This window comes from Dermacentor variabilis, chromosome 3 (genome assembly GCF_050947875.1).
Source record: "Dermacentor variabilis isolate Ectoservices chromosome 3, ASM5094787v1, whole genome shotgun sequence".
Classification (NCBI taxonomy): Eukaryota; Metazoa; Arthropoda; class Arachnida; order Ixodida; family Ixodidae; genus Dermacentor; species Dermacentor variabilis.
The window spans coordinates 242,063,342-242,080,922 of record NC_134570.1 but is presented as its reverse complement, the minus strand read 5'-3'; the positions used below and the strand labels follow the sequence as shown (position 1 = coordinate 242,080,922).

Genomic DNA, 17,581 nt, shown 5'->3' with positions numbered 1-17,581 from the left:
GGACCACATCCATACTTACGCGCGCGAACGAGACGCGAGCCATGCCGTCTGAGTTCGAGAGTAGTTATTTCATAAAAGCAAAAATAAACAACAATGTGACGTCACATCCGGTAAAGCCAACTTAATTGTCCTCCTTTCTCACCTTCTCTCAGCTAGGCAACACCACCCGAGAGCTATGCAAATACTATATGAGCACGCGTTATGAACAAAAGATTTTCGTGGCGCCAAACGACGGGGAAAATGTGGCGATACGCATTCCTCTCGGCTGCCATTGCATATGGCTGCTCATTAGCATAATTTGCGCGGCTCGTCGCAGCAAAAATTATGGCGGAAAATCTCAGCAATGGCGGCCCAGCGCAACGTCACGCATCGTCAAAATGACGCTTACGAAGGAAGGAAGGAAATCAACTTTATTCAGGTCCTGCAGGCCACGAGAGCTTGGGCTCTCATGGAGTGGGCGTCTCCCACGACGGAACCGGGAGGTTGAGTTTCCTGGCGGCGGCGTGGACCTGCTGGACGGCCCAGAGTTGGGGAGCGAGTTCTTCGCTTCGGATTGCTTCTTCAAACTTGCGCTTGTCCTGTTCGTAGTTTACGTGAGCTTGCGAGCACGGCCACAGTAAATGATATACGTTAAGGGATGTGTTGCAATTGGAGCACTTCCTGTGACGCACATCACGAGATCATAGAATACGCGGCGTGCACACCGATGGCCGCGCCACTGGTGGCGGCCTTGCGCAGAACGCATGGGAGAGGAGCGAGCCGCGCGCCGTAGCACGCCGTAGTTTGCTGCGTCGCTGATAGTGCTTCTCCGTCTTATTTGTGTTTTCAGAGCAAAATAGGCAACACCCTTCGCATGTGTGGGATGGCCAAAGCTTCCGAAGAATGTCGAAGAAGAATTGTTGCAGGGTGGGGGGCTCAAATACCGGCGAAAACGTGCCGGCGATACGGTTCTAATTATTCCCCGCAAAGCCTCATAGCAGGAGCAACGGTGGCAATGGATCGTCGCTTCGGCGCGAAATTTCTTGTTCTCATCCTTTCCTTTGTCGTTTCGGTGTTTTTCCTTTTTTATTATTATTTATTTACTCGATTGTAGTTAGTCGCGTAAGCGACGAAGTTCGTCTGCAGTGCAACATTCTGTTTAAAGGCATTTCGCTAAAGTTCGGAATGCCGTTTGCCGCTTACTTGTTTTCCGCTTCTTTACCGCGTTCGGCTAGCTAGGCAGCACGACTGCACGAGCGCATTGTGTTTTATGGTAAAGCTACAGAAGTTTGCAAGAACTGAAATTGTTAGTTTTATGTGGCCCGGTATACCGGGCCACATAATGCAAACTTCTGTAGCTTTACCATAAAACACAATGCGAATCCTCGCACCAGCTGTCGCGCACTTCATGTTTTTACATCTATTTTATGCTTGGCTTCGCACATGTTTAACTGTTGCTAGTTGCTTCATGCATAACTCTTGATTCTTTTGAGCTGCGATGTTTTCACCCTGCCTCGTTTGTAAAGGGTATAAATCACGCTGTGTCTTATCGGAATGACACCAAGCAAGTGCTTCTTTAACAGCTTTATTCATTTCTCCCGAGGGCATCTTAGATATTGTGGTTTTTTGGGAAATGTGTTTAGAAAATAGGTAGCTCAGGGCGAGAATTGCTAATAGTTGCTGCATATGGTATTTTTATTCCATTTTTCGCTGATCCATTTTTCGCTGAATAGTTCGCGTCACGTTTGGTAAGTCATCACACCTTGATGCTGTCTGAGCAGACTTAACACGCCAAGTGATTTGTTTGTTTCACAACGTAGTCGCTTCTTGCAAGTGAATTTTGTACTCACTGAATTATTTATTATTATGCTTACGCCGCATAGGACTGAACCCGGCCTTGCCGCCAGCGCTGGATCTAATTTGACTGGCGCTGCTCTGCCTTTAAATATATCATGTGGCACCTCTCTCTAGTAACATTTAAAAAAAGTACTGCAAAGTTAGTCAGACTATAGCTTTGTACGTTTCCAAGCAGCTCCCTTAGGGAATTTAAAATTGCAAAAACTGCAGCGCGAACGGCAGTTCATCGGCGGTACAGCGCTAACACGCGCTTTTATTAACCCGTGCGTTTGGTGGCTTCGTTGACTATAGTGTACGCGTTTCTATCAATAAATTCGCAATTATTCTTCTTCAGGCGACTTTCACTACACTTATTCGGCGGCGTCACATGTATTCATCGGCAGAAAAATCACAACGGCATATGCAGACATCGCACCGTGCGGATTTGTTATCTAAGTATGCACTAACGACGGGTGCTTATTATTGAGGTGCAGAAGCAGCATTACGACAAGGGTAGAATTTAAAAAAAAACACAGTCGAGGCATCGCATTAGTCAACAAAATTTGTCGGCTAGTTTACATGAGCTCCACTTCATGTAAATGGTCTTCATGGCGTTTGTCTGCGGGACGCACCTGGCGCGTATGTGGCCCATGTTGCCCCAAACACCGGTAACATCTTGTTCATACCCACTCCCACAGAGGTCTGCGTCTTCCCTACAGCTGTCACCGCAGATGAAGCATTCTGGCGCTCGAAGAAAGGACAAATCGCAGCCGCGAACTTCAGTCACCCTTGCTGCAAAGCGTTGTCGTCTGCTACTGCTCACGCGCGTATTGTTGGAAGCGCCCGCTAGGTGGCCATCAGTGGCGCCTCTATATAAAGCCCCTCAACCTCTATAGGCGGTGCACGCGGCCTATACTGACCCTCATAGAGTTAGTAGAACAACTCTAGAGGAAAAGCTGGGCCGGAAAAGTGGGAACCGCTAGGGCGCCGCCATGTTGCTACTGGTCAATGTGGCCAGCGCAATTACTATTGAAAGAGCTGAAAAGGAGTACAGGTCACCTTATGCTTTGTCATCTAAAAACGCATACCTGATGGCTTTATGAAGGTGGTACATTAATATTAAGTTTACATAAAGTGATCGTTAACTCCGTGACTTATGTAAATCACAATGTACGCATTCATGCAATAAAGGCTGACGCGAATTTCGGTTTCGAATCTGTTTTTTGGATGCGCAGTAGTTTCGTACAGTTTAGGTTTGACATGCGATCGCGCATCGACATTGGACACTATGGCACACTCGTGCCTTATGTGCCACCGAAGCCCCGAAGTGCTCTGGCCATTGGCGTAGCTAGGTCGTCTGGCACCCGGGGCCCATAGGTCTTCTGTCACCCCCCCCCCCCCTGATGTAGTCGAGGAAGGCGAGGATATCGACAATTTCCGGGTTTCAGCACCAGTACAGCCGCCTTGGATACCGCGCACGTTCCCCGGGTCCCCCTCTCCTTCGCTTTCTTTCCCAGAGATCGCGAATGCAGCAAATATACACGCTGTTTTTCCTGCGCCAAGTAACACAGGATGCTGCACTGATAACGTGTGATAAGCCCACGTGCACATCTGTCAGACTGTAAGGCTTGGCAGCCAATACAAATGCGGCATCGTGGAAAATATGGCTCACGTCACAAGTAACAAAAATATCTTTATAATAAAGTTTAATTACCAATTTTAGCGGCAATATTGCATTTGCAAAATTGAAGCCCGACATTCATATCTTGCCCAACAACAACTTCACAAAAATCGTCGTAGGCACTATGGCACGCAGTATTTTGTCTGTGGGCAGCCTTGAACGAAAACGAAAATTAAATTGTTTGTCAGTGACGCTGATCTCCCCACCATATTGGAAAACGCTACCTGCCTCCCTGCTGCGCGGGCGCCAATGCTATGACAATTACGAGTTCTCTTCATTCTGATCAATAAAGCCTTGTTTTCATTTGCTGCTTTACTAACAAACGTGATTAACCGAGCTGCGGTACCACCGCAAGATTGGGAACAGAATAGAGCACGCTTTGCGTCGATTCTTGGCATCACAAAAAAAAAGAAAGAAAAGGCCGCGATGAAGCCCGTGCCAGCGAAAGCTTGCACTACTGTTGGTCTGCACTCGCAATGGAGATGATTAAGGGATCAACGTCACTGGTCCACTATTTCATATTTCTTTCGCTGCTGCCATATACTGGGTGCCGCCCGCAGTGCCAAAGCACTGTAGCTTTTAGCACCCAAAACGATCTTGTTTAAGAAGTTTTTGTTGAGTTAATAACATGACTTTAAGTCCTCAATTCTCGAATTGAAGTACTTCCTCTATAAGTACTAATTACGGGATTATTAAGGATATGGTTATTACTTTATCTGCCATATTTTTCGCGCTACCGAGTTCCTAGTAATCACAGAAAGACATAACTTCATAGAATCTCGATCGGGAAATATCCTTACAAAATTCACCTTTTCTTTATAAAATTCTGTGCAGCTGATACAGACACTGTACTTGTAACATGAAGTCACGCAACAACAACAGTTTTATGAAACTTTCGAGGTTAAGAAGGAAAGCGTGAAACATAACGGGATGTTTCGCAGCGGCTTCTCGGAGCGAGCGGAAGAGGGGAAGTAAAAGCGAGCCGGACATCGTGGCGCGCCCTAAAGGGTGCCTTCGATAACGTCACGCACGAAATCATCCTAACCCACTTATCCCAGGTAGACTGTGGATTCAACACCTTCAACTACATTAAACAATTCCTCACAGACCGCCAAACCTTTATCCGGATACAAGACACGGAACATGGCCCGTACCAGCTCGGTACGCGAGGTACCCCGCAGGGAGCGGTACTCTCACCACTCCTTTTCAATCTGGCCATGATGAAGCTCCCTGCCCTACTGGGTGAGGTCCCAGGCGTGCAGCATGCTCTGTACGCCGATGACATCACATTGTGGGCTACTCACGGATCGGTTGGAGCAATCGAGGCCAACCTGCAGCATGCGGCGGCTATTGTGGACGAATATGCCCGCCGATGCGGCCTGGAATGCTCCCCGACCAAATCGGAATTTGTGCACTTACGACCCAACCCGAAGTGCACCACTAAACTCAACCTATCCCTATGTACAGGCCCCATCCCGGAACGCGACGAGATCCGAGTTTTGGGCCTTTGCATACATAGGAACCGCAAAATTGATACCACTCTTCAAAAGCTCCGTAAGGTGGGGGACCAAGTGGGTCGTATGATCCGCAGGGTATCCAATAAAAAGGGGGGCTTGCGATTCAAAGACGCTTTGCGGCTAGCGAATGCATTCGTAACCAGCCGAATACTCTACTCGGCGCCCTATCTCCACCTACGCAAATGCGATGAAAACGCCCTTGAGGTGATTTTACGCAAAATCTATAAGAGAGCCCTCGATCTTCCCATAACTACGTCCAACAAACGTCTCCTCGAATTGGGGATGACGAATAGTTTTGGGGAACTACGCGAGGCTCATCTTAACAATCAATTCTTGCGGTTGAGCAAAACACCAGCGGGAAGCCGCCTCTTGTCCCGCTTGCACATCCGATATATAACCCACACGGAACCCAGAGTCTCACTGCCAGACGCATGGCGTCTCACCTTAAAGGTGAACCCTCTTCCTTACAACGTGACACGAGATACTCACGAGGGCCGCCGCCAAGCGCGCGCTACAAGGATCACCAGAACATATGGAGATCGCCCGGGAGTATTCTATGCGGACGCTGCCGGACCTCACCACGGGGGTTGGTTTACGGCGGCAGTCGTCCATCAAAACACACCCGTTAATGGTCTCACTTTCCGGGCCCCCAATATTACTTACGCGGAGGAGGTGGCCATCGCACTTGCTGCCGCAGATCCAGCGTCTCGGGTCATCATCACTGATTCGAGGGGCGCTTGCCGCAATATAGAACAAGGCCAAATTTCATATCGGGCCTTCCAAATCCTTAAGAAATGTGAGAACCAGGGATTCCAACCCCGGCGCTCCATTATTTGGGCCCCAGCTCATCAGGGAATAGAGGGGAACGAAGTAGCCGACGATACAGCCCGCGCGCTTCATTTTCGGGCGTCGCCTCTATCACCCGTCGACGAGGTCCCTGAATTCAAACCGGCAATCACCTTTAAAGAAATCGTACAGCTGTATCAGCTTAATCACGGCCGATACTTCCCCCCTTACAAAGGCCTCAATAAGACGGAGGAGCGCTGGCTTCTCCGTCTCTACACAAATACAGCACTGTGCCCGGCGGTGCTGAAACACTTCAACCCGGCATTTTCGGGCGAGTGCCCGCACTGTGGGGAGGTGTTTGCGGACACATACCACATGGTGTGGGCATGCCCCTCTAACCCTGCTTTCCCCCCAAACCCCCACCCTACCCGAGAGGACTGGGAGGCCACCCTGCTCGGCTGCTCAACCCTCCAGGAACAACGTGCCCTGGTGGCCCGAGCCAAAGCCGCTGCAGAAGCCACGGGGGTCCCGGACTAGGGACCGCCCCCTAGACTTTGTAAGGGCTGGGCCCTTAGGGCTCAGCTCGCGGCTCTCTTGTAAATAGAAATAAAGTTTGTAACCAACCAACCAACCCGCGACTACAGCCTGTCGAGTCATACGCCGCCTAAAAGCGAGTAGTTTAGCGACCATTTCGCGAATTAAATTCTTTTAGCCCGCACATTCGTGCGATTCTTTCGTGGGGTGTTGATAGAGCTGCAGCCGACAATTCTGCGGCGCAACGCATCGGGTGCTTGGGCTACTGGATACCGGAGCATTATTTGCAATTTGCGCCCAGTCAAGCCGGTGCAAAGGGGGTGTCTTCAGGCGTATATCACCCCCCCCCCCCCCTCCACTGGCCCCTTGCACCCGGGGCCCACGGCCCCCCGGCCCCCCCTGTTGCTACGCCACTGGCTCTGGCATATACCTTCACATGTAAGTAAACGAATGTATCTCCTTGTTGAGAATATCACGTGAGTAGGCAGCTCTTGTGGTGCATCACAATCGTTTGAGAAGCGTCAGAGTAGAGCATTTTTCTGCATGCAGAGCGGTGTTTTTATTTGCAGGTTTCCCTTCAGTAGGAAATTGCTGGACAGGCGGACCAGCGCACCGGAATTGTACTGGCGAAGCCACAAGCAACTCAAAGAATCTGTTTAATTGTTGCACTTTGAACAATCATGCTTGAACAAAGGCCACAGCAGAAAAACAGCCTGATGCAGAGTATTTCTGTGCCACGAAGTAATCAAGAGGCAAGTGCCTAATGGAGACGAAATCTAGTGCATCGAGACTTAGAACGACAGAAAGCTGAGCTAGTTGGTAACGATTCCTTATGCAAAACAGAGGTGAGGCGTGCAGACAGGACACAAGAGTAGAGAAGTGGCCGGCGCTCGTGTTGTTTGCTTGTAAATACTCTACTCTTGTGTCCTGTCTGCACGCCTCACCTCCGTTTAGCATAACGAGTGCATCAACCCACATATTAATAGCGTAGGCGTTTTATTAACTGTGCAATATTTTCAACACTTCCTTGCATGCCATTTCATGTGGAATGTCTTTTCTGGTCACAAATTTGTGCAGCGAATCTATTTGCATGATCGACTCCGGGCCTGTGGGACCGTTCACTTGCACTTGATGCTGAGTCTTTTACATGTATCCATAAACTGCAGATATGCACATCAGATCCCTGCGAGCATTTTCAAAATTCAATTATTTTAGACAACAGGCACATATGCAATACTGGCATAATCCCGAATACCACTAAGCAGCTGGGACACATTTTTGTTGACCATACTCGCAGGTAAAATAAGTACATCATGTGGACAGCTCCAGCTCATTTTCGTTAAATCAGTGTGTACAAGGGGTATGCTAAAATAATTTTTTTCTCGCGCACCGATTATTTTGCTGTATAAGCAAGAGAACCCACCACGTTAGTGTAACGTATCTTGTACGTCACACTAATATGTGCTTTAATTTACCAAGTGAGATGAGTTACTTTTATGACTCATTGAGTCAAATCACACTGCAAGCTGCATTCATCAATCTTCAATTGGATTTTGCAAATGTTTAATGAAACATATGTTTCCCTTTTATGCAGATATGCAATGGCAAGCCCTTCCGTGTGTTCCAAAGGTAAAATTTAAGCTCTAAATTAAGGAAGACATTTCTATTCAGAAACAAGCAAAAATGGTGAATGCAAAGTATCACAAGCCCAAGGTACAGAAATTATGAGAAGTGTCGAATGATTTTAAGGAAAGAGTCGTATTTGAAAATGTAAGACCCTTTAGTAGAGGTCAAGCAAGTCAATATAGGTAGAACACTCTGCAATATTATGCGAGTGAGGGGATGTCAAACAATGGGTCAGGAAATGCGTTGTTTATCTGCAAAACAAAAGCTGATTGCCATTACATAAGTCACTTTAGCATCGTGAGACTGCTGCTTGATAAATTCAGAAATAAAGCAAAAGACAAGACACGCAAACATAAAAAACAATTTAATGATGCTCTCTCCTCACTGGGATAAATAAAAACAAACACATCACATCTAATGTGGACATGTCAGATGCCTCGTGAAACACTAAAGAAAAATTCAGTTTCGAGCTATGGCACTTGCCGCATATATGTGGGGCGCCTTGCACTAATAGTGATAGTTGCCACTGCATTTAGTAATTGAAAGCATTCGTGCAGACAAGGATGATTTTTTATATTTTTGGCTACCACTTCAATTGCCTCCACCAAGTGTTATAATGCTGCACGCAGCCATACTAAGGATCTCGCAGCAACACCTGCAGGTAAAAAGCAGAAGCAGTCAAAGTGCTGGTGCATACTGGACACTATGTTTGAAAACATTTAGGCAAGAAGAGTGCAAGAAGCAGACATAACTGCATTTATTTCCATAATTCCCTATTTGAATGGCCTTTTCTTTTTGCTTAGACAATGCCTACGCCTAGCAACAGCATCTCCCTCATACAGAATCCGCAAGCCAAGAGGCCGTGGAGGCAAATGCAGGTAAGAGGCAAAAAGCAATGGCACTGGTATCAACATTCATCTAATTTCTTGCTTTTTCTTTCGTTTAGGCAGCCAGCACACCTCGAACAGCCACCTTGACTGCGGGTGTATCAGCCTAGTCGCCAAGGAAAAATTTGAAGGAAAGCGACAGGCAACGTGAACAGCCACTTCTCCATGTAAACGATACTCTTTCTCTCGGATGACTCCTACGCCTCGCCAAGCCAGCACACTTGTGCACAAAGATGCCACAGAGGCAAATGCAGGTAAGAGGCAAGAAGCAATAGCACTGGTATCGACATTCATCTAATTTATTTATTTCTCTCTTTCGTTTAGGCAGCCAGCACACTTCGAACAGCCACCTTGACTGCGGGTGTGTCAGTAGATTCCTGTTGTACATATGTTCATAATAAACTTCAGTAAACTTGAACTTGATAATAAACTTGAAGGCAAATGGGACATTGATGCATTGTATTTTTGAACATTTATTGTACACATACAATATATGTTACACTTTGCAGTGCTACAGAGCGTATTTTGAAGCGTCCCCCTATATTTTGCACGTTTAGTTACGTATGTCTTGTGTGGCCCTCAATGCAGTTCATGTTGTAGCAGCTGCTTTGTCTGTGTATCGCACATTGGCTTAAGCTCGTGATATCCACATACTTCTCTCACATATACAAAATAAAGTTCTATGTAGTTCTCAGTGTTACAACAAAAAAATGAAAGTAAACAATTCGATCGTGGAATTGTGTTTACTACAGTGATTCCTATGACGGTTACTGACAAGTTGACAACTTGAACTGGTCAATCGGTCCATAGCCTCCTCTATTTTTCAAAAATAAAGGAGGCTATGATCCGTCATGGCAAGGAATTGTATGCATGCATAAAGAAAGGGGATATGTGCGTGTGTTTGTAGTGGAGGGTATAGGATTAGGGCGGATACGAAAAAATGTACCAACACCGTCCTCTAGACCCATTCCGTTAAGGTACCGTAACAAAGCGTATTATGCATAAAGTTCATACAACCAACTCTGATATTACTACACACGCCAGGCGACGCGAGCTACATTTGCCATGACACATTTGCGACTGCACCGGATGCCCTCCATATTATTCTCGTTAATCGTGCACACTGCACCGAGGGAAAAGAAAGATCATGGGCGCAGGTACCTTTAAAGTATCTCGACCTTGCGAGGCACTGCTGCGCGTGCCAGGGGAGCTGTCCGTGCAAACACTCCCTGGCACACACCTGCCTCAGCGGCTCCAACCTACGTACCGTTCTGCCTCGAGCTTTGATCCCCCCACTGCCCCTTGGGTGCCTTGTGGAGTTCCTGCGCCGCCTGCTTTATTATAATCTCAGGTGCTCTCCTGAGACTTCCGTTTGTCGGTTACATGTGCCCTACAGCTAGCTGGATCAGTACTTATAATAATAAAAAAACCCGATCTAGCGTCACGACGATATATCGCGAAAGCGGCTTTTGCAACATACCGCGCCCGTGCGAAGAGAATAACGGAACGCCAGCGAGGAATCTGACCACAGCTTCCGAGCTCGTAACCTCGTCGAGTGACACTCCTGCAACAGGCGTGACCGCTGAAAACCGCATACCGCCGGAAACTTCAACAGGATCATCCCTCGGTTGCATAACTGCCACCTGTACGGCCAACATGGACCACACCCACACCGTCACGCAACATAGAATAAAAAACCAACTTATAAAGCCCAAACACACGGCTGCACGCACACATCACGACACTACAAGCGAGACGCCGAGCTGCTACGCTGCTACTGTTGCCGGATTAAAACTGACTACTGTCACCAAGTCTAGCACGCGTCTCAGGAGCTGGCAACCTCGGCGCGTAGCAACATGGCGGCGCTCTTGCGGTTCCCGATTTCAATGCATGGGCCCTATGGGTAGCTTGTCCTCTAGAGTCAGTATAGTAACTCTATGCTGACTCTAGCGTGTGTAGTAATATCGCAGTTTGTTGTATGAACTTTATGCATAAATACGCTTTGTTACGGTACCTTAACGGAATGGGTCTAGAGGACGGTGTTGGTACATTCTTTCGTACCGCCCTAATCCTAAACCCCCCACTACAAACACACACACATATCCCCCTTTTCTTATGTAGGCATACAATTCCTTGCCATGACGGATCATAGCCTCCTTTATTTTTGAAAAATAGAGGAGGCTATGGACCGATTGATAATAATAATATTAGGGGTTTTACGTGCCAAAACCACTTTCTGATTATGAGGCACGCCGTAGTGGAGGACTCCGGAAATTTGGACCACCTGGGGTTTTTTAACGTGCACCTAAATCTAAGCACACGGGTGTTTTCGCATTTCGCCCCCCTCGAAATGCGGCCGCCGTGGCCGGGATTCGATCCCGCGACCTCGTGCTCAGCAGCCCAACACCATAGCCACTGAGCAACCACGGCGGGTGACCGATTGACCAGTTCAAGTTGTCAACTTGTCAGTAACCGTCATAGGAATCGCTGTAATAAACACAATTCCATGATCGGATTGTTTACTTTCATTTTTTTGTTGCAACACTGAGGACTACATAGAACTTTATTTTGTATATGTGAGAGAAGTATATATGTGGATATCACGAGCTTAAGCCAATGTGCGATACACAGACAAAGCAGCTGCTACAACTTGAATTAACTGCATTGAGGGCCACACAATACATACGTAATTAAAGGTTAAAAATATAGGGGGAAGCTTCAAAATACCCTCTGTAGCACTGCAAAGTATAACATATATTGTATGCAGTGGCGTAGCAACAGGGGGGGCCGGGGGGCCGTGGGCCCCGGGTGCAAGGGGCCTTGTTGGAATCTCTGTGCTGACGCCCGTTGTTGCAGCTGGGTCGCAAGCCCCAAGGGTAGCGTTGGCCTGGCGGCCTGGGGCACAACTGGAAGCATCCGAAGGTCCCGGCAAAGCATGAGTCGACTGGTAACAGAACAACTTGTTTATTCTATCATCGCATAAGAGCGGGCGGTCAGGTCGACCGAAGTGGAGAGACGGGAGAGCACGTTACTCAACAGAAGAAATCGGAGCCTCTCTCGGCGTCCGGGGGCAGCTGCTTTTATACTCTCGCAGTTGAGGGCAAGAAGGAACGACGCGCACGTGACGGCGCCGCTCGGGCACGTTGAGACGAGTAGGTGACGCATCCGCCGGGACGGCGCCGATCAGACCCCCTCGCTTCACAGTTGGGGGAGCTCCTCTCCCCGGCTGCCGCGCTTCGACAAGCGTGGGCACCAACATGCACACACACACACATACGCACACGAAGACACGTGGCATTGGAACATGCCTGGACGCGCTTGGCGGGGAGGCGTAGCGGCGGCGCCGAACGGGCCAAAATGTCCGCCGCTTTGAACGAAGCCCCGGCGTCCGTTGCATCCGCGCCGGCTATACCGCGCGTCGTAGGCGAAACGTAACAGCCTGTTGGGGGGGGGGGGTGTCATATACGTCTGAAGACACCCGGAACTTGTTGATATCCTCGCGTTCCTCGACTACGACCGGGGGGGGGGGGGTGACAAAAGCCCTATGGGCCCCGGGTTCCAGAGGGCCTAGCTACGCCACTGATTGTATGTGTACAATAAATGTTCAAAAATACAAGGCATCAATGTCCCATTTGCATGCCTTCAAGTTTATTATCAAGTTCAAGTTTACTGAAGTTTATTATGAGCATATGTACAACAGCAATCTACTGACACACCCGCAGTCAAGGTGGCTCGAAGTGTGCTGGCTGCCTAAACGAAAGAAAGAAATAAATTAGATGAATGTCGATACCAGTGCTATTGCTTCTTGCCTCTTACCTGCATTTGCCTCCGTGGCATCTTTGTGCACAAGTGTGCTGGCTTGGCGAGGCGTAGGAGTCATCCGAGAGAAAGAGTATCGTTTACATGGAGAAGTGGCTGTTCACGTTGCCTGTCGCTTTCCCTCAAATGTATCCTTGGCGACTAGGGTCACACACCCGCAGTCAAGATGGCTGTTCGAGGTGTGCTGGCTGCCTAAACAAAAGAAAAAGCAAGAAATTAGATTAATGTTGATACCAGTGCCATTGCTTTTTGCCTCTTACCTGCATTTGCCTCCACGGCCTCTTGGCTTGCGGATTCTGTATGAGGGAGATGCTGTTGCTAGGCGTAGGCATTGTCTAAGCAAAAAGAAAAGGCCATTCAAATGGGGAATTATGGAAATAAATGCGGTTATGTCTGCTTCTTGCACTCTTCTTGCCTAAAAATTTTCAAACATAGTGTCCAGTATGCACCAGCACTTTGACTGGTTCTGCTTTTTACCTGCAGGTGTTGCTGCGAGATCCTTAGTATGGCTGCGTGCAGCATTACAACACTTGGTGGAGGCATTTGAAGTGGTAGCCAAAAATATAAAGAATCATCCTTGTCTGCACGAATGCTTTCAATTTCTAAATGCAGTGGTAACTATCACTATTAGTGCAAGGCCCCCCACATCTATGCGGCAAGTGCCATAGCTCGAAACTGAATTTTTCCTTTAGTGTTTCACGAGGCATCTGATATGTCCACATTAGATGTGATGTGTTTGTTTTTATTTATCCCAGTGAGGAGAGAGCATCATTAAATTGTTTTTTTATGTTTGCGTGTCTTGTTTTTGCTTTATTTCTGAATTTATCAAGCAGCAGTCTCACGATGCTAAAGTGACTTATGTAATGGCAATCAGCTTTTGTTTTGCAGAAAAACAACGCATTTCCTGACCGATTGTTTGACATCCCCTCACTCGCATAATATTGTAGAGTGTTCTACCTATATTGACTTGCTTGACCTCTACTAAAGGGTCTTACATTTTCAAATACGACTCTTTCCTTAAAATCATTCGACACTTCTCATAATTTCTGTACCTTGGGCTTGTGATACTTTGCATTCACCATTTTTGCTTGTTTCTGAATAGAAATGTCTTCCTTAATTTAGAGCTTAAATTTTACCTTTGGAACACACGGAAGGGCTTGCCATTGCATATCTGCATAAAAGGGAAACATATGTTTCATTAAACATTTGCAAAATCCAATTGAAGATTGATGAATGCAGCTTGCAGTGTGATTTGACTCAATGAGTCATAAAAGTAACTCATCTCACTTGGTAAATTAAAGCACATATTAGTGTGACGTACAAGATACGTTACACTAACGTGGTGGGTTCTCTTGCTTATACAGCAAAATAATCGGTGCGCGAGAAAAAAATTATTTTAGCATACCCCTTGTACACACTGATTTAACGAAAATGAGCTGGAGCTGTCCACATGATGTACTTATTTTACCTGCGAGTATGGTCAACAAAAATGTGTCCCAGCCACTTAGTGGTATTCGGGATTATGCCAGTATTGCATATGTGCCTGTTGTCTAAAATATTTGAATTTTGAAAATGCTCGCAGGGATCTGATGTGCATATCTGCAGTTTATGGATACATGTAAAATACTCAGCATAAAGTGCAAGTGAACCGTCCCACAGGCCCGGAGTCGATCATGCAAATCGATTCGCTGCACAAATTTGTGACCAGAAAAGACATTCCACATGAAATGGCATGCAAGGAAGTGTTGAAAATATTGCACAGTTAATAAAACGCCTACGCTATTAATATGTGGGTTGATGCACTCGTTATGCTAAACGGAGGTGAGGCGTGCAGACAGGACACAAGAGTAGAGTATTTACAAGCAAACAACACGAGCGCCGGCCACTTCTCTACTCTTGTGTCCTGTCTGCACGCCTCACCTCTGTTTTGCATAAGGAATCGTTACCAACTAGCTCAGCTTTCTGTCGTTATAAGTCTCGATGCACTCGATTTCGTCCGCATTAGGCACTCGCCTCTTGATTACTTCGTGGCACAGAAATACTCGGCATCGGGCTGTTTTTCTGCTGTGGCCTTTGTAGAAGCATGATTGTTCAAAGTGCAACAATTAAACAGATTCTTTTAGTTGCTTGTGGCTTCGCCAGTACAATCCCGGTGCGCTGGTCCGCCTGTCCAGCAATTTCCTACTGAAGGGAAACCTGCAAATAAAAATACCGCTCCGCATGTAGAAAAATGCTCTACTGTGACGCTTCTCAAACGATTGTGATGCATCACAAGAGCTGCCTACTCGCGTGATATTCTCAACAAGGAGATACATTCGTTTACTTACATGTGAAGGTATATGCCAGAGCACTTCGGGGCTTCGGTGGCACATAAGGCACGAGTGTGCCATAGCGTCCGATGCCGACGCGCGATCGCATGTCAAACCTAAACTGTATGAAACTTCTGCATAACTGTATTTAGCAAGCAGAATGTATACTGCTTGCTAAATGAATGTAAAATATAAATTAAATATTATACGCGAAGTTTTGAAATATAAACCTGTGGTGTCAGGCGTTTACGCAATGCAGAAGTAATTTATTAATGTCATTCTTTTTCATTCTCAGCCCACAGGCGGTATCGTAAGCGTAAATCAGTTGGCCACGGAGTTGGCAAAGCGCAGGGCTATGTCGTCTGCTACCAGGAGCTCGCACGATGCATGCAACAGGAACGCACTACCAGCACTTCTCAAGTAGCTAGCACGACAAAACCGTGAACTGGTTCTTAGGGACACCTTTACTAGCCGACTATATCAATTTTCCTTCTTTTTTCGCCCTTCGTCATCGGCTCGGACATGACTCGCTCGCCGCCGCGCTGCCGCTATCCCTGCGATCTGCCCCACGGCGCGTCGCGTGATAGAAACAGTGGAACTTAAATCGAACATTACGGTATACGGGCCCTGCATTGCCTGCGCGAAGTCAAATCGAAGAGTGCGGTGCTGACGGTGCGCGCTCTGCCGTGAAATTGAGAAACAAAGTATGGCACTCCCAAACTAGAGAAAAAAGGAAAGCCAAATAAGAGAGCTAGCTCCACAATACCTTCCCGTCCTGACTGTATAGTTTATCAGCCGAACGAAGGAAGCGCTGAACCAGCCTAGGTTGAACCCTTCTGACTGCTGAACGGCGATCTGCGAGCTATTCACACTGGCGATAGCACTGGGAATTCGATCTCGCCATGCAAATATCTCCTTGGCATTGACTTTGAAGCTGAAGTCACGGCAAAGCAGACCCAGCCCTTCAACCGGCCAACACAGTAATTGCGAGAGCAACTTTGTAGACAATGCCGGCAGCAGAGATCTAGGCAATTCAGATTAATGCTTCGCGTCCGACTGAGCTCTGGGAGCTGCAGGCCGGCGGCGATGAACCGCAGCGCGCAATATCCCTTCCTCTGCGTGGAATGGCCACTCGTACGCTTGCACCCGAGTCTCCTCCATTAGATAGCGTAGCTTGCAAAAGGTCTACTTAGAAAGCCAGCAAGGCCGGTGCAACTCATTATCCGTCACTTCTTCGATAGCGTATCGCATTTCCAGCCGTGGTCGACACCGAAAGAGCAACGCCAAGCAGACGACGAAGGCAAGTAATAGCCTCTGAAGCAACCAACGCACGCGCGCGCGACGCCCGCGCGTCTCCGGGAGCGCGCGACCGGCGCGCGCGGCCAGGGTCACAAGCCAACAGCCAAGCCACAGCAACGGAACCCAAAGCGGACTACCCCTTCTCCGGTTCCTACGACCGGTTCGCTTTGAAGATGATTGACAGATGCGTGGCGTATTCGAAAATTGCGATACCGCCCCGCTGCCTCTGACGACCTGTGACGCAATCAAAATTTTGGCCAATCAGGTGAGGCCAAAAGAACGGTTCCCCAACCGAACCGTTATAAGATTCGGCCCCAGAAGAGCACCCTTGTTAGGGTGGCTACGTCACGCCGTCACCTACGTCACGCATCGAATGGCGGAATGTCCAGAATAGCGCCCTTGTTGAATTTCTTTCTCTATGGCTGCACTGTGGTATGCGTGGGAATGCCGGTATGTTGTGATTTCGGATTGGCATCGTTCTCGGAGAGCCAGGCAAGCATGGTTCCGTCTGTCACAATTATTAATTTTCTGGTAAAACAGCACGTAAAAAGCTGCTCTAGCTTTATTATTACACAAAAAACGTTTTGTTTAACTATGAGAACTTGTTATTGCATGTGCAATTATGTGATACGTACACTCTTAAAACGGTTGCACCCTTTGGGGTGTAAATTTGTCCCACAACGATAATCGTCATCTGCCTTGCTTGCGCTTCCTTTCCTGAAAACTCGGCGCTCGCTACTTTCCTGTCGAGAATGCTGCGTCACACTGATAACGCGGCGCCGTTCGTGACTGGGAAGTACCGGGCTCGCAGCGTCAAAGAAAGGAAACGCGGCCAAGACAGATGCCGATTATCGTTGTGGGACAAGATATAAGCCCCAAATGGTGTAAAATGTTCTAAGAGTGTAAAAACAGTTGCACCGTTTGGGGTGTATATTTGCCACACAACAATAATCGTCATCGGTCTTGTCCGCATTTCCTTTCTTTTTCGACCGTGTTTTGCAAATATCCACAGTGCCTGCAAAAAGAGAATGTGCAGCCCCCCCCCCCCCAAAAAAAAAAAACGCCATCGAAGAAACTTTACTGATTACAGAGTACCTGAGGCAAGCGATAATTGCGGCAGCTCAGAAGAAAGCCCCAACATCGAAAGTGTCTCGCAGTTTCTCAGCGACGAGGTGGAAGCTCTAGTTCCAGAGACTGCCTTAGAATCATGCTCTGAACGTAGCTTTTCTGTTGACCAGGCCTGCCAAACTGCATTAGATATTGTGGACATCTTGAAACAGTCAAAGAAAGCAGTCAGGAGATTGAAAA

General features: G+C 47.6%; 2 long non-coding RNA genes across 2 annotated transcripts; one reads left to right on the top strand and one right to left on the bottom strand.

Moving 5' to 3' along the window:
• Window positions 1-7,826: 7,826 nt before the first annotated feature.
• On the top strand, window positions 7,827-9,128 carry LOC142576756 (uncharacterized). Its single transcript, XR_012826959.1, has 3 exons — window positions 7,827-7,962; window positions 8,763-8,837; window positions 8,906-9,128. It is a non-coding gene; the product is annotated as an uncharacterized LOC142576756 (long non-coding RNA).
• A 3,387-nt stretch (window positions 9,129-12,515) lies between these two features.
• Window positions 12,516-13,795, bottom strand: LOC142574447 (uncharacterized). Its single transcript, XR_012826541.1, has 3 exons — window positions 12,926-13,795; window positions 12,663-12,857; window positions 12,516-12,596 (listed from the first exon to the last, which is right to left on the bottom strand). It is a non-coding gene; the product is annotated as an uncharacterized LOC142574447 (long non-coding RNA).
• Between the last annotated feature and the right edge of the window lie 3,786 nt (window positions 13,796-17,581).